General features: G+C 45.9%; 1 protein-coding gene across 1 annotated transcript in view; it reads left to right on the top strand.

Annotated features, from left to right (window-relative positions):
• Positions 1 to 18,286, top strand: part of si (sucrase-isomaltase) — a 265,194-nt gene that overhangs the window by 51,846 nt on the left and 195,062 nt on the right. The gene's annotated exons all lie outside the window — the stretch shown is intronic.

Raw genomic sequence — 18,286 nt, 5'->3', positions numbered from 1 at the left:
CAGAGACCTGGGTTCAAACCTGACTAACTGTCTGTGTGGAGTTTGCACGTTCTTTTTGAGAGCACGTGTGTTTTCTCCACGTGCTTCGGTTTCCTCCCACATCCCAAAGATGTGCACCTTTGCAGGTGAATTGGCCTCTGTGAATTGGTTGTTGATGGATGGCATTGACTCGATCAGCCAAAGGCCATGTTTGTAATATCTATCTATCTATCTATCTATCTATCTATCTATCTATCTATCTGTCTATCTGTCTATCTGTCTGTCTGTCTGTCTGTCTGTCTGTCTGTCTGTCTGTCTGTCTGTCTGTCTGTCTGTCTGTCTGTCGATCAATCAATCGACCAATCAATCGATCAGTCAGTCAATCAATCAATCAATCAATCAATCAATCAATCAATGTTGCAAAACTAGCAGCATGTGGTATTGTGGTGTGGGGGATGACTCTGAATTCACCTGTTCTGTTTATTTACAGTGACAAGGAAGTCCATTACCACATGGCTGTCCCTTGCAGTCAGAGTGCATGTGTTGTGGCACTGGTGATCTCAGGCTTGTCCCGGCAGCTCAGCCCTGGTGTCGAAGGAGGAGGCATGGCAATCTTGGGCTTCTCCCTGCACTTCACATTTGCCTCGGGAGGAGGCGCCGGCAGTCTCTGGCTTATCCTGGTGGCTCAGTCTTTGCCTCCTGTGTATGTCGATGCAGTCTCCCTCATGGGCAGGAAGAGGCAATGGCATCTCAGGCTTGCTCTGGTTTGCTCAGGCGCTGGCTGTCAAGGGCTTTTCCCGGCAGCCCAGTCTAGACCACACGGTGGCGCTGGTGATCCTGGGTTTGTCCCAGTGGCTCAGTCTTCCCCGAAACTGTGAGAGGGGAACAGAGCTAGTAGGAGGCACCCCACTTTTTCTCCTTTCCTCTACCTCCTCTTCCTCCCCCTGCTTTTTCTCTCCTCCCCTCCCCCAGCCTTTTCTCTCACCCTCTCCTCTCTGGCTGGCCTGCCTGTGTTTGACAAGGAGTGGGCTGACAAGGTTCAGGTGAACAATCTAATCCCTGCTGTTCCCATTGCTGTTGAGGTTTGGCCACTCCTGGCCTGTCCTCCACTTACAGGGATCCGAGCAGCATCCGAGGGAAGAGGTAACGTCACGGTATGGAGAAAGATTCTATGGACAAGGGTTGTTTTGTTTGGAGCAGAGGTGGCTGAGCGGAGACATAGACTTTACATTTTACTTTAGACTTTAGAGGTACAGCGCGGAATCAAGCCCTTCGGCCCACCGAGTCCGTGCCGTCCAGCGATCGTCCTGTGCACTAGCACTATCCTGCACACACTAGGGACAATTTACAATTTTACCGAAGCCAATTAACCTACAAACCTGCACGTCTATGGAAAGTGGGAGGAAATATGGAGCACCCGGAGAAAACCCTTGCGGTCACAGGGAGAACGTACAAACTCTGTACTGACAGCACCCGTGGTCAGGATCGAACCCGGGTCTCTGGCGCTGTGAGGCAGCAGCTCTACCGCTGCGCCACCGTGCCGCTCTTCTTTCTTCCTTCCTTCGGTTGCTTTGTTTACAGGAGAGATGGATGAGAGGAGATATAGTTGGGTATTGTTATTCGGTATATAGATGGAGAAAATAGAAGGGACCTGTTATCCTTAAAATTGGGGTCAAAAGCATTTGAGGTATAAATTTAATGGTCGGTCAATTGGAGAGAGACTAAGGAATGATTTGTTTTCACCCAGTGGGTGGGAATGGTCTGGAACATCGCTTCGAGTGGTGGTGGAGCAGAAATCCACATCAAATTAAAAAGAATAATTAATAGGGAAATTAAAGGCAGTGGCTGATATGTCAATTTTACAAAGAATGTCCCTGGAATGAATAGGTTAAACTATGATGAGCGTTTGTCAGCACTGGGCCTGTACTTGTTGGAGTTTAGATGAATGAGGGGGGACCTCATTGAAACATGCAGAATAATGAAAGGCTTGGATAGAGTGGATGTGGAGAGGATGTTTCCACTAGTGGGAGAGTCTAGAACTAGAGGTCACAGCCGCAGAATTAAAGGACGTACTTTTAGGAAAGAGATGAGGAGAAATCTCTTTAGTCAGAGGGTGGTGAATCTGTGGAATTCTGCCACAGAAGGCTGTGGAGGCCAACTCAGTGGATATTTTTAAGGCAGAGATAGATAGATTCTTGATTAGTACGGGTGTCAGAGATAATGGGGAGAAGGCAGGAGAATGGGGTTAGGGGGGAGAGATAGATCAGCCACGATTGAATGGCAGAGTAGACTTAGTTTAGTTTAGTTTAGAGATGCAGCGTGGAAACAGGCCCTTCGGCCCACTGAGTCCGTGCCGACCAGCGATCCCTGCACATTAACACTATCCTACTTACTAGGGACAAGATAGATCAGCCATGATTGAATGGCGGAGTAGACCTGATGGCCTAATTCTACTCCTATTCCTTATGACCTGATGAACTAGTGCTGGGAAGTGGGAATTAAGGCTTAGTTTTAGCGCGTGCAGATAGAAAGGACCAGATGACCTCCCTCTCTGGTGTAAATTTGGTGTGACACTTATAGATGTCCTCAAAGCAGTGGGTGGTCATTCCTTCTCCTGAGGCACACTTGATCAGCAGTGGAAAACTAACTTGAAAGACAGTCTTCAAAAGTGGAACTTGAGTCAAGCTCGTTGGAGACTGTTGCTGTGCTGCGGGTCGCCAAGACTCGAGAAAGTTCTAAAGTTGTAAATGACATGTCAAGTTCAATTAACTTGGGCGGCACGGAGGCGCAGCAGTAGAGTAGCTGCCTTACATCGCCAGAGACCTGGGATTGATCCTGACTACGGCTGCTGTCTGTATGAAAATTGTACATTCTCCCTTGGACCACCTGGGTTTTCTCCGGGTGCTCCGGTTTCCTCCCACACTCTGAAGACTTGCAGATTAGTAGGCTATTTGGCTTCAGTATCATTGTAAATTGTCCCTCGCGTGTGTAGGATAGTGGTAGGGGTGTGGGGATCGCTGATCGGCACGGACTCGAAGGGCCGAAGGGCCTGTTTCCACGCTATATCTCTAAACCCAAGAAACAAAAATAAGCAAATATGTTAAGGATGTTAAAAGAGATCACCAAGATAGAGATCGCCGAGAAGATCACAAATTTAATTACAGCCCACTTTCCACGTTAACAGCCGAACATTCTTTTGGGGTGTTTTAAATGGCGACGATGTGAAGCCAAGGTCAGGAAATGAAAGGCAATTTTTGAAACCACAATGACACTCATTTCTCTTTCAAAATGTAATTAGATTAAAGTTCAAATTGCTTCTTATATCATTATCTGAACAATTTAGCCATCATCATTCTCCTTAAGGCAATCTGGAACTTGCATATTTTTATTATCGGACAACATGTGTTGTCCATTAATCACTTACTTTGGACGAAAAATTAAATTTGTATGGTTCGAATAAACAAGCGTTCTATGACATTCCCTTGACTGCAGCAGTCCCACTTACAGTGACAAATATACAAATTAAAATATTTCATTTTTCTCGTCACCAGATCATCACCATCCATCACCAAATGTTTTCCCTTTATCATGAATTTTGTTAGCCGACCGGCTTATTCTGCTTTATTGTTTTTAAGGCAACAAGGGGCGTAACGGTGGCGCAGTGGTAGAGTTGCTGCTTTACAGCATCGGGGACCCGGGTTCGATCCTGACCACGGGTACTGTCTGCGCTGAGTTTGTACGTTCTCCCAGTGACCTGCGTGGGTTTTCTCCGGGTGCCCTGATATCCTCCCGCACTCCAAAGACGTGCAGGTTTGTAGGTTAATTGGCGTCGGTAAAATTGTAAAATGATCCCTCGTGTGTGTAGATAGTGCTAGTGTGAGGGGATCGCTGGTCGATGTGGACTCGGTGGGCCAAAGGGCCTGTTTCCCCACTGTATCTCCAAACGGAAAAAAAACTAAAAATGCATTGGTATTTATATTGTCCATTACATTTTTCTGAGTTCTTATTTTGTGTCTTATTTTATGTCTATTTTCAGTTCCTCACCACACACTTGATATTTCAAAGGCTTATTAAGCAGTCATAACCCTTGATTTCACCATCCATTTCATGTGAGGGGATTAGGTTATGTTTAAGCGTGTAACCTTACAAATGGGCCATGAAAAGACTTCCATTTTCTGCCTAAACTCCCAAATGATAAGGTTATCGCTGTAGAGGGTCGATTCAAAGTGACATTGGCAATGCTCAACAGCTGGCTAATGTAACTGGGAACTCTTCCTTGACCTTGAACTCCGACAAAATACCTTTGAAACCTCCGCAATTCCTTTCTACCTGAACAAGTCTTGGAGCAAGTGCTACCTTTGACATACCCAAGAAACAAAGAACTGCAGATGCTGGTAAATACACTAAAGAACACAAAGTGCTTGAGTAACTCAGCAGATCTCAGTTAGGGTGGCACGATGGTGCAGCGGTAGAGTTGCTGCCATACAGCGCCAGAGACCTGGGTTTGATCCTAACTACGGGGTTTGTACGTTCTTCCTGTGAACGCATGAGTTTTTTCCAGGTGCTCTGGTTTTCTACGATATATCAAAGGCGTACGATTTTGTAGGTTAGTTGGTTTCTGTAAGTTGTCCCTAGTATGTAGGACATGAAAGTGGGATAACTTGGAACTAGTGTGCGGGTGATCAGTGGTGTGCTGAAAGGCCTATTTCCATGTTGTGTCTCCAGACTAAACAGAGACCTGTATTTCCTCTTTGCAAGACATCCAATTGGAAACCCAGATTCATGTCTGGGGCAGACAGAACTCAGTGCGAAAGTACAGGCCCACCACCGATTTTCCGGCACCCTTATGTTCCAGATCCTTTCTGGATTATCCGTCTTGCCGGACTAACAGAGGTCACGGCGTCTGAGAGGAGTCCAACGCCATTGGAACGTTCCGCCTAGGCCCGCCGAGTGGCCGAGATACCGGCTCGCAAAGTCGGTCTCGGAAGTCGGCCATGGGGACGGATCTGTTGGCTCCGGCCGGGCCGGAGTTCCAGAGCCCCGGCCGCAGGGAGGCAGAGTCCACCCGCCGATCAGCCGCGGAAGTCCCGATGAGGTCGTGATCGGCCACCTCGCCCGGCCTAGGCAACACATTTTCAGGGGGACTTCCAGGGGGGATTTCAAGTGCGCTCTTGGAATTATGTCCGGATTAAAGGAGCTGCCGGAACACCAGTTGCTGAGAAATCGGTGGTGGACCTGTATTTGGAAATGTAGACTTAATGCTTTCTGAAGGTTTATGTTGAAGAAAGGTAGGTGTTGTACAATGGGCTAAAGGTGCCACTTTGGTCAATGTCAGTATTATGGAGTATCTAAATGCCCTCTCTAGAGATGTATGTTATTCTGGAGTCAGGTGAGAGTCTAATTCAAGATTTACTCTGGAAAAATAGAGCAACTTTGTGCCGTCATTAATCTTAAATCTGCAATGTAGATACTCAAATTCAAATTCAAATGCTTACTCAAATTCATAATCTGTCTTCGTCATATTTAGACAATAAACAATAGACAATAGGTGCAGGAGGAGGCCATTCGGCCCTTCGAGCCAGCACCACCATTCAATGTGATCATGGCTGATCATTCTCAATCATTACCCCGTTCCTGCCTTCTCCCCATACCCCCTGACTCCGCTATTCTTAAGAGCTCTATCTAGCTCTCTCTTGAATGCATTCAGAGAATTGGCCTCCACTGCCTTCTGAGGCAGAGAATTCCACAGATTTACAACTCTCTGACTGAAAAAGTTTTTCCTCATCTCCGTTCTAAATGGCCTACCCCTTATTCTTAAACTGTGGCCCCTGGTTCTGGACTCGCCCAACATTGGGAACATGTTTCCTCCCTCTAACGTGTCCAACCCCTTAATAATCTTATATGTTTTGATAAGATCCCCTCTCATCCTTCTAATTGAGAGTGATTCTAGATTGCTCCAAACAGTAATGAATAAAATTCTTCCATTTATTTCAACCGTTGTGCGAATCCAATTATTAATGTCAGACCATTAATAGAGGGACCTAGATCTATCATTTTGCTGAGTCCTCTCACGGTGTGAAACATTGCCAAAATAGCTGCATTTAAAGTGGTATTGGCTTACATTGCCTATGTTTAGTTTTTTGGTTTAGTTTAGAGATGCAGTGCGGAAACACTGAGTCCACACCGATCAGCGATCCCCGCATATTAACGCCATCCTACTACACACACCAGGACCAATTTACAATTACACCAAGCCCACTAACCTACAAATCTGTACGTCTTTGGAGTGTGGGAGGAAACTGAAGATCTCGGAGAAAAGCCACGCAGGTCACGGGGAGAAGGTACAAATCTCCGTACAGACGGCACCCGTAGTCGGGATCCAACCTGGTCTCCGGTGTTGTAAAGCAGCATCTTTACTATTGCATCACCCTTTCTTGCAATATAATTTCAAATTCATACCACTCCTATTTTTTAATCTCCAATTTTTTTTAGATTTAGAGATACAGCGCGGAAACAGGCCCTTCGGCCCACCGGGTCCGCGCCGCCCAGCGATCCCCGCACATTAACACTATCCTACACACACTAGGGACAATTTTTACATTTGCCCGGCCAATTAACCTACAAACCTGTACGTCTTTGGTGTGTGGGAGGAAACCGAAGATCTCGGAGCAAACCCACGCAGGTCACGGGGAGAACGTACAAACTCCGTACAGACGGCGCCCGTAGTTAGGATCGAACCTGTGTCTCCGGCGCTGCATTCGCTGTAAGGCAGCAACTCTACCGCTGCGCCACCGTGCCGCTCAAATTCAAAATTTGTGGTATAGACAGATCAAGCCGGAGTCTGCTTATGAGAACAAGGATTTTCATCCACTTTTGATCCACGATATGAAATCATTCTGCTAGTTATTTGTGTAGCTTTGAAATCATTCTGCTAATTATTTGTGCAGCTGGCTTAAAGAACTGTGAAGCTGCAAATACTGTCCTCATTCAGTCTGTTGCCGATTTCCAACCACGGGGCGCCATTTATTCAAGAAGTAACGGATGATGGTGATAACAGACAATGTAAGAGAGGAGGGAGGGAGGTGCTTGTCGAGTCAAGACTGTTTTATTGTCAGATGTCCGGGATAGAACAATGTAATTCTTATGTGCAACCATACAACAGATTATATGTAAACATACTTTGTGTAGGAAGGAACTGTGGATGTTGGTTGATAGACACAAAAAGCTGGAGTAACTCAGCGGGACAGGCAACATTTCTGGAGAGAAGGAATGGGTGACGTTTCTGGTCGAGACCCTTCTTCTGACTCGTAGTACATAGTACATACTGTAGTAAACATGGTACACTGTAAAAAATATAATAACCAAGAAAACAATGTTCAGTGTGTGTGTACACGGGGTGGCACGGTGGCGCAGCGGTAGAGTTGCTGCTTTACAGCGAATGCAGCACCTGAGACCTGGGTTCGATCCTGACTATGGGTGCTGTCTGTATGGAGTTTGTACGTTCTCCCCGTGACCGCATGGGTTTTCTCTGAGATCTTCGGTTTCCTCCCACACTCCAAAGACGTACAGGTTTGTAGGTTAATTGGCTTGGGGTTGTATACTTGGTAGAAGTGTAAATTGCCCCTAGTGTGTGTAGGATGGTGTTAGTGTGAGGGGATCGCTGGTCGGTGTGGATTCGGTGGGCCGAAGGGCCTGTATCCGTGCTGTGTCTCTAAGCAGAACTAAACTAAACATATATACATATACATGTATATACATATACATATACATACATACATACATACATACATACATACATACATACATACATACATACATACATACATACATACATACATACATACATACATACATACATACATACATACATACATACATACATACATACACACATACATACACAAAAATCAAATAATAATAGTGACTTAATATTGGAGAATTCAGTGTTAGAGTAAAGAGCAGAGTAGTAGTGGATGGAAGCATGGTGAATCTGGTTAAAAGCCCGAAGGGTGTCAGACAGGGCTGAGGATACAGTTCTCAACCTAGTACTTTGATGCACAATCCCAACAGTCCAGCAAAATGGGGCTGAACCTTTCCCTGGATCTGTCCTGTTAAATTCATTAGCCAAAGACCTATGGATCTTTAAAGCTTTGAAGCTTATCACACATTTTCAGTCTTTCAATCATGAACTATCATGCAGATTTAGAAGCACCGTAAGTTACATTGATGGAGCATCAAATGTCTTTCAATATCCTGACCTGCAGAACAAAGCTTTACAGGTTTCGACCTAACTCTCATCCTTGAAATTCTCCTTCATCCCCCTCTCCTCCCCCCCCCCCCCCCCTACCCCATCCATTCTGTGAACTTTCACATTGATTGAGAGAGCAGAGAAACAGGCCCTTGGCCAACAGACTCCACGCCAAGCATCAGTCACGTGTTCAAACTAGTTCAGTTCAGAGGTGTGTTCAAATGCTGTGGGTGGTACGAATCTGTGAAAGGTTTTGGGTTCTATCAGTTTAGTTGAGTTGAGTTTATTGTCACGTGTACCGAGGTACAGTGAAATCCAGTCAGCGGAAAGTCAATACATGATTACAATCAAGCCATTCACAGTGCAAAGTAAGGAATGTTGCTGTAGGAGTAGAGATTTAAGAGTGTGGAGCGATTGATAAGATGTGATTGTAGATATGCTTCTGTGGCCAGCGGGCAAAGAGTCGCCTGGGCGCCATCTTGGAAGCAGTGCTCTGTGTAATCCCACATTCTAATCCACTTTCTGCACACAAGGGCCAATTTACAGAGGCCAATTAACCTACAAACTAGGTTAATTCCCGGAATGGCGGGACTGTCGTATGTTGAAAGGCTGGAGCGATTGGGCTTGTTTACACTGGAATTTAGAAGGATGAGGGGGGATCTTATTGAAACATATAAGATAATTAGGGGATTGGACACATTAGAGGCAGGAAACATTTCCCCAATGTTGGGGGAGTCCAGAACAAGGGGCCACAGTTTAAGAATAAGGGGTAGGCCATTTAGAACAGAGATGAGGAAGAACTTTTTCAGTCAGAGAGTGGTGAAGGTGTGGAATTCTCTGCCTCAGAAGGCAGTGGAGGCCAGTTCGTTGGATGCTTTCAAGAGAGAGCTGGATAGAGCTCTTAAGGATAGCGGAGTGAGGGGGTATGGGGAGAAGGCAGGAACGGGGTACTGATTGAGAGTGATCAGCCATGATCGCATTGAATGGCGGTGCTGGCTCGAAGGGCTGAATGGCCTACTCCTGCACCTATTGTCTATTGTCTATTGTCTATTGTCAAACACGCGCGTCTTTGGAGTGTGGGAGGAAACTGGGACGCCTGGAGGAAACCCACGCGGTCACAGAGACAAGCGTACACACTCCACACAGACAGCGCTCATAGTCAGGATCGAACCGGGGTCTCTGGTGCTGTGAGGCATCAACTCTGCCCGCTCTATGACACTGTGCCACCCTCCTTTTAGAAGCTCATATTGTGTACTTTGACGCAAAAGGACATAGTGTTTATTATGCCCAATACATTTGAGATACAGAAAATACCGCAAATCCTCTTATGTACTCGGGGTGTGCAGTTTCACACAAAAGGCAACTTCATTAAATGTAATCTTGTGTCATTTTAGTGTGGCAGATTTTCCTTCTTTTCCAATTGCCCAAATGAACTGAATAGTTGAGTTTGCTTTGGAGACACAGCACAGAAACCTTTTCGGCCCACCGAGTCCACATCAACCAGCGATCCCTGTGCACTAGCACTGTCCCACACACTGGGAGCAATTTACAATTTTACCGGAGCCATTTAGCCTGCACACCTGTTGGTCTTTGGAGTGTGGGAGGAGACCGGAGATCCCGGAGAAAAGCCACGCAGGTCATGGGGAGAACGTACAAACTCCGTTCAGACAGCACCCGTAGTCAGGATCGAACCCGGGCCTCCGGCGCTGTAAGGCAGCAAAAAAGGTAGCGGAGTCAGGGGGTACGGGGAGAAGGCAGGAACGGGGTATTGATTGAGAATGATCAGCCATGATCACATTGAATGGCGGTTCTGGCTCGATGGGCCGAATGGCCTCCTCCTGCACCTATTGTCTACTGTCTATTGTCTATTGCCCTAATATGAACTGTGAAGAAAAGTGAATGCAGGATAAATACCACCCTTGCATACTAATGCCTGCAGATATTTTAATGGTTCAATGGTTCTTTGTTATCAAATGCGCCAAGGTACAGTGAAATTTATTTTTGCATACAGTTCAGTAAGATTATTGACACACATAATTACAATCGATGATTAAGTACAGAATGTACCGAAACAGCCCACTGAGTCAATATGCAAGAGACGCCAGGCTTTGGCACCATTTTTACAGTCCCAACTGCAGATGGCCATAAAGGTTCGTTGCAGCCGGTGCCTCCACTCTGGATCGCCTTCGAGCCATCATCCATCTCCTCTCCTCTCCTCTGCTCGCCCACCCGGCCACCTTCAACCTTCGAGGCCCGGGGGTGGGGGCGGGGGTTGGTAGGCCTCCAGCAGCCGACCGCCAGGGCGCGGAAGGTAAGACCCGTGCGCGGGAAGGAACGGCAGATGCTGGTTGACATTGACGACAGACACAAAAAGCTGGAGTTAGCTCAGCGGGACAGGCAGCATCGAGAGAGAGAGAGAGAGAGAGAGAGAGAGAGAGAGAGAGAGAGAGAGAGAGAGAGAGAGAGAGAGAGAGAGAGAGAGAGAGAGAGAGAGAAGGAATGGGCGACGTTTCGGGTCGTAGAGTCGTAGAGTAATACAGTGTGGAAACAGGCTCCTCGGCCCAACTTGCCCACACCGGTCGAGACCCTTCCTGGTTTTCCTAACTTTTCCTGGCGTCTTGCCCCCCCCAACCCCTTCCACCTCCCCGCTGGCCCTCGGGGATTAGCAGGGTCCGGGCTCGGCAACTTCCCACTCCAGCCGGGCGAGACAGGCCCGCAGTCCTGGTATTGCCGGTCGCTGGCATCGCTGGTCACCGGGCGGCATGGACCAGGTGGGCCGAAGGGCCTGTTTCCGCACTGTATCTCTAAACTCAACTCAGCCACTCAGTTCATTTGACCAATTGGAAAAGAAGGAAAATCAGCCACACTAAATGGCACTAAATGGCTCTCCGGCACTTTAAACATATGAATGAATGTTTTAAGTGAATACAGGAGGTGTCGATTTTAAGAATAATATGGCATGATCACTCATTTTAAACTAATTCCTTTGGTTTCAGCTATTGAATTGTGGAATTTAATTTTGAGTTTTAAAGGCATCTGTTGTACATTTTATCGTTCATCTGTGCATTGTGGACTTGGCTTGGTTTTATTCATGTACAATCTTTTGTTTGACTGGATAAGCCACAAATAAAAGTTTTTCAGTGTACTGCGGTACACACGACAATACAAACTAAACTAAACTAAACCACTCCAGCACTTTGTGGCAGTCTACAGAAGGGTCCCGACACAAAACGCCACCTATCCATGTTCTCCAGGTACGCTGTCTGACCCGCTGAGTAACTCCAGCACTTTGTGGGGTTTTTTGTAAAGTCAAACCTCTTGGGATTTCTATTTATGTCAAATAGCCCAATGTGTTTTATTTTCTACAGAGAGTACAACAATATTATTAAGTGTCAACAAAATATGTTTTATCCTAGACTCACATTAGACCCATCTTCCTCTAAACCTTGTGTGTCGGAAGGAACTGCAGATGCTGGTTTCCACCGAAGGTAGACTCAAAATGCTGGAGTAACTCAGTGCAACATCTCTGGAGAAAAGGAATATGTGATGTTTCCGGTCGGGACCCTTCTTCAGACTCAGATATCACCGGTTCCTTTTCTTCAGGGATGCTGCCTGACCCGCAGCGTTACTCCAGCATTTTATGTCTATCTTCCCTCTCAACCTTTTCTATTTCAGAATTTAATTTCAGTATAAACTGAATTTTTAAAGTGTGTGTGTGTGTGTGTGTGTGTGTGTGTGTGTGTGTGTGTATATGTATATGAGTGTGTGTGTGTGAGAGTGTGTGTGAGAGTGTGTGTGTGAATGTGTGTGTATGAGTGTGAGTGTGGGTGGGTGTATGTGTGTGTGTGTATGAGTTTGTGTATGTTTATGAGTGTGTGTGTATGTGTGTGTGTGTGTGTGTGTGTGTGTGTGTGTGTGAATGCATTTGTGTCTGTGTGTGTGTGAATGTGTGTGTGTGTGCGTGTGTATATGAGTGTGTGTGGAAGTGTGCATGTGTGTGCGTGTGAATGCATGTGTATGTGTGTGAGAGTGTGTGGGTGTGTGTGTGAGTGCGTGTGATGTGTGTGAGTGTGTGAGTGTGTGTGTGTGCGTGTGAATGCGTGTGTGTGTGTGTGTGTGTGTGCGTGTGAATGCGTGTGTGTGTGTGTGAGTGTGGTGTGTGTGAGAGTGTGTGTGTGTGTGGTGCGTGTTTATGAGTGTGTGTGTGCGTGTGTGTGTGTGTGTGTATATGTATATGAGTGTGTGTGTGTGAGAGTGTGTGTGAGAGTGTGTGTGTGAATGTGTGTGTATGAGTGTGAGTGTGGGTGGGTGTATGTGTGTGTGTGTATGAGTTTGTGTATGTTTATGAGTGTGTGTGTATGTGCGTGTGTGTGTGTGTGTGTGTGAATGCATTTGTGTCTGTGTGTGTGTGAATGTGTGTGTGTGTGTGTGTGTGTGTGTGCGTGTGTATATGAGTGTGTGTGGAAGTGTGCATGTGTGTGCGTGTGAATGCATGTGTATGTGTGTGAGAGTGTGTGGGTGTGTGTGTGAGTGCGTGTGATGTGTGTGTGTGCGTGTGAATGCGTGTGTGTGTGTGTGTGCGTGTGAATGCGTGTGTGTGTGTGAGTGTGGTGTGTGTGAGAGTGTGTGTGTGTGTGGTGCGTGTTTATGAGTGTGTGTGTGTGCGTGTGAATGCGTATGTGTGAGTGTGTGTGTGAGTGTGTGTGTGTGTGTGTGTGTGTGTGTGAGTGTGTGTGTGAGTGTGTGTGTATGTGAGTGTGGTGCGTGTTTATGAGTGTGTGTGTGTGTGCGTGTGAATGCATGTGTGTGAGTGTGTGTGTGATTTGGAGTCTGTTAAATCTGCAATAGCTAACAGCAGGTTGAAAATCCAATACTGATCCTTTTGGTTTCAATCACAGCTTGTCAAGGTGCAAGCTGGAGACTCCCGTGGGAGAGGTAACTCGGGAACTTAAAAATGTTTTAGTTGCTCATTAAGTCACATTAACATAGGTTTAAGGTATTTAATGGAGGATGGAGGATGGAGAGTTTATGGCCAGCTTCTGGGCAATCACCAATGAAGCTTCACCAGGTGAAGCTCAGTGCCATTCAGCGTGGGCTGAGGAGTTGGTCGTCTAATCTGGCATTAGATTCTCCTGCCTTACAACCACAAGTTATTCCGAGAAAAACATTTCTTCGCGGACGTTAAATTGCTTTTTTTTTTCCCTGTCGGAAACTTTGGAGAAAGGTTTTTGAGAGGATTGGTGCTAAGTTTGCGGATATTCATGCAGCGGGCACAGGGAAAGGGTAGGAGAGATCAGCAGCAGGTCTGATTGAAAGGAGTTAATGTTTCAAGTCAATAACCAGGTCTGGAGAAGGAGTATTGACCTGAACCATCAGAAACATTTCTCTCTCAGCAGGGGAAGCAGCTCTGCCGAGTATTTCCAGCAGTTCTGGAGAACAGAACGTACTCCGGAAATGTTGACTGACTCGCTGAGTTTAGTTTAGTTTAGTTTGGTTTAGTTTAGAGACACAGCGCGGAAACAGGCCCTTCGGCCCCTCCGACTCCGTGCCGACCAGCGATCACCCCATACACTGGCACAATCCTACACACACACTAGGGACAATTTGCAATCTTTACCGAAGCCAATTAACCTACAAACCTGTATGCCTTTGGAGTGTGGGAGGAAACTGGAAACTGGACACAGGTCACGGGGAGAACGGACCAAGGGAGAACAGACAGCACTTGTAGTTAGGATCAAACCCGGGCCTCTGGTGCTGTAAGGCAGCAACTCTATCGCTGTCCCACTCTGCCGCCCTATTGGAGTTATTCCAACACATTGTGTCTTTTTTTGTGAACCAGCATCTGCAGTTCCTTGTGTCTATATTTCCAGCAGTTTCTGTTTTTATTTCAGATCTCGATCACGTGCAATCATTTGCTTCTGACTTTTGTTATTGAACTTCCACATTTTGGTCTTGCCCACAATGGTCATTTGATTAGTTGGAGGAATTTTGTGTTCAAGATGTATCCGAAATCCTGGCTTTGATGTGAGGCCCAGTAGTCAATATAGACAATAGACAATAGGTGCAGGAGTAGGCCATTCAGCCCTTTGAGCCAGCACCACCATTCAATGTGATCATGGCTGATCATTCACAATCAGTACCCCGTTCCTGCCCTCTCCCCATACCCCCTGTCTCTGCTACCATTAAGAGCTCTATCTAGCTCTCTCTTGAAAGCACCTAGAGAATTGGCTTCCACTGCCTTCTGAGGCAGTCCTTTTCATCACAGCTTAGATAGGATTAGAGGCAAAGAACATCATGTAAAGCAATGGTGAATTTCTCTAACAAGCCAGTTTATACAACGCCTTACATGATGCGGGAAACGTGATCCTTGACATGATACACTGCAAATGGCTGGATTGTAATTAAGTATTGTCTTTCCGCTGACTGGTTAGCATGTTACAAAAGCTTTTCACTGTACCTCGGTACACGTGACAATAAGCTAAACTCAACTAAACTGATAGAACCCAAAGCCTTTCAACGATTCGTGGCACCCACAGCATTTGAACACCCCTGAACTGAATTGTTATATTCTCACAACAAAATGGTTACATGTGGATTTTGCTTGAACTTTATTGATTGGAGCTTTCTTGAAAAGGTGGATTCCATAGACTTTGAACTGATGGAGGAACAGAGCGATTTTGAAACCTGCCCACATGCCTCTCCCACCAAATCAATCCTTCTCAGTGTCAAATCAGTTGCACTTGCAATCCAGACCGACCAACATTAATAGGTGACAAAGCAGGGAATCCCCTAACAGTATCTTAAGAAAGGAACTGCAGATGCTGGTTTAAAGCGAAGATAGACACTGGAGTAACTCATCGGGTCGGGCAGCATCTCTGGAGAAAAGGAATAGGTGACGTTTCGGGTCGAGACCCCTCTTCAGACCGAGAGTCAGGGGAAAGGGAAACGAGAGATGTCGAACAAATGAATGAAAGATTAAACGTCGGAGAGCAGGAGGAGTCACAGAGGGGGAGCAGGGAGAGAGGATGCTGTAGGATTCTCGTTGGAGAGAGGAGGAGAACTCCTTCAAAGCCGACATGCTGGCAGAACTCGTGCCAGAGAGAGGAGGAGAATCCTGCAACATCCTCTCTCGCTGCTCCCCCTCTGTGACTCCTCCTGCTCTCCTGTGACTCCACAACCAGGTTTTATCTTTCATCCATTTGCTCCATATCTCTCTACATCACTGTCTACATCTCTCGTTTCCCTCTCCCCTGACTCTCAGTCTGAAGAAAGGTCTCGACCCGAGACGTCACCCATTCCTTTCCTCCAGAGACGCTGCCTGACCCTAACAGTATCTTCTGGAGCAAACGACCTCACGTCGGATGCTGCTTTGAAAAGCACACTTTCTTTTTTTTTTTGTGGGAAAATAACTGCAGATGCTGGTACAAATCGAAGGTATCACAAAATGCTGGAGAAGCTTCAGACTGAGGAAGGGTCTCGACCCAAAACATCACCCACTCCCTCTCTCTCTCTCTCTCCTAGATGCTGCCTGACCTGCTGAGTTACTCCAGCATCTTGTGATACCTTATTATTTTTTTACTCACTAACATTTTTTTACTCACTAACAACGACTTCCTCCAAGCGACCCGATAATATTTTCATCAAAAGTTTTAAAAATTATTTCAGCACAAGATCGTTTCTAATTACTGCTATGTTCGTGATCTGTTCCTCCCACAGGTAGAACTGACATGACAGCTCTTTTTAATGAGTTTGAATGTGAAAGACCACAAAACGTATAATTCTGAGCATTCATTATCTCTGTACCAATTTTTTTTTTGGAGCTGCATTCAATTATATTGAACCCTGGGGCGCCCTTCATTTTTTTTCTCCATTCTGTCCAGTGTCCTTTGTAATCTGGAAATTCCAGTGATCATACCAAACCCTGGTCAAACTGAGAAAAATATATCATTATTTTTCCGGGAATCTGCGTTCGCTGGTTCACACCATTGTTCATTAAAGGACTGAAATATTGATTTAATTTCCCGTTAATTAGCCGAATTGTTGCTTGATGTTTATATTATTCTGAGGATGTCACGGGCAGCATTTTGTGTCTTTACTTTGGAAGACTCGTAGCTTATTCCTCTTGTCTTATCTAGCCCGAAGGTACGGAAACTCCGGATTCTGAGCATAGAGCAGGCCGGGTTTGTGTTTAACTTTCATTAACGATACTTATTCATTCACAATGTAAATCACTTTGCATTGCCACAAGATATGTTATTTTCCTCTCAAGTTCAGTAACCTTTTGATTCATCTGCCTCTTCAGCCGAGCTTATTGTGACACCATTGAGAACAGCTTTTAACGTTTCCCTGGGTGGCTGATGATCGGAACTCCATGATGGGGAAAAGCAATTATCCTTCAGAAATAGATAATTAAACTTTCAGCATTTTTTCATTTCCAATTTTGGTGCAAAAATACCAACAACAAAAAGGAGTACCGGTGACAATTATTACATGAATAGAGGACTTGCTGTATTAATGGCTCCTTTTTGAACTGGTATCATTGGCAAACAGGAAAATCTATTGCAGAAGGAAATTGAGAGTGCCTTCTTGCGAAAGGACGTCCTGATAAATTTGAGCTCTATTACATAAATTTGTTGAGTTTCACTTGTTTAGGGTGAGATTGATTTTGGTGGTTTAAAAAGGTAACTGTTACGACTGATGCATGTCTTTGGCAGAAGATTCTTACATTTGTTTGGCAAATGTATTTGCATGTTGCTGATATTCAACTCTTCTTATCACGTCTTTTTAGTTTAGTTTAGGAAAACAGCGCAGAAACAGGCCCTTCGGCCCACTGGGTCGACGTCGACCAGTGATCCTGTACACCAGTACTATCCCACGCACAGGCACAATCTATTGTTTTTACAGAAGCCAATTAACCTGGGAACCTGTATGTCTTCAAGAATGTGGGTGGAAACCAGAGCACCCGGGGAAAGCCCATGGGAGAATGTAAGAAACTCCATACAGACAGCACCCGTAGTCAGGATCGAACTCGGGTCTCTGGTGCTGGAAGGCAGCAACTCCACCGCGCTGCCACACAGCTGCACCAACCCTACTGTTGCACCATAGTTCCATGCCCTTCCAGTGCTCCACAGGGCACCTGCGTAAATGAACCAAGAGGTAGATGTTCCCATGAGGAGATGATGGTGCCAATCCAAAATGAGAGTCAGGGGAAAGAGAAACGAGAGATATAGACAGCGACAGAGAGAGATATAGAACAAATGAATGAAAGATTTGCAAAAAAAGTTACGATGATCAAGGAAGCAGACCCTTATTAGCTGCGGGCTAGGTGAAAACGAGTTACAGACAATGAGACTCAACAAAACGACTATGAAACTAGTCCAACGACATGGGTGGGAGTGTCTACATTCCTGGGACTCTTGACTCATGTATGGGTCAGACCAAGTAAGGGTAATGGACACCCTTTCATGAAGGGTGTAGTGAACCAAATGGCTCTGGAATATTATGGGTATATCTGCCTCAAAATAATCACCTGCAGAAAGACGACCCCAATACAAATGAGACCTTTCCTCAGTTGCTCAGAATATTTATTTGTTATTTTTCTGCAGCTCTTAGGATTATGGCATGAAAACTATACAGCTGTAAATTAATTACCCATGAACTATGTACCTTGGTGGCACAGTGGCACAGCGGTAGATTTGCTGCCTCACAACACCAGAGAACCAGGTTCGACCCTGGCTACGGGTTCTGTCTGTACGGAGTTTGTAAGTTCGCCCTGTGACTGCGTGGGTTTCCTCCAGGTGTTCCAGTTTCCTCCCACACTCAAAGGGCGAACGGGTTTGTAGGTTAATTGGCTGCGGTAAAAATGTAAATTGTCCCTAGTGTTTAGGATAGTGCTGGTGATCGCTGGTCGGCACGGACTCGGTGGGCCGAAGGGCCTGTTTCCGCACTGTATCTCCACGTTCTAAAGTGTGCACTGCAGGGTCTTTTTCGTGAGAAGGGCATTTTCTTTCACCTTAAATTGCTGATTCACGCAGCTTTTCCAGTTGCTATTCACATGGA

The sequence above is a fragment of the Rhinoraja longicauda genome, chromosome 13 (genome assembly GCF_053455715.1).
Source record: "Rhinoraja longicauda isolate Sanriku21f chromosome 13, sRhiLon1.1, whole genome shotgun sequence".
Taxonomy (NCBI): domain Eukaryota; kingdom Metazoa; phylum Chordata; class Chondrichthyes; order Rajiformes; family Arhynchobatidae; genus Rhinoraja; species Rhinoraja longicauda.
The sequence above is the reverse complement of the archived record's forward strand: the minus strand, read 5'-3'. Positions and strand labels throughout refer to the sequence as shown.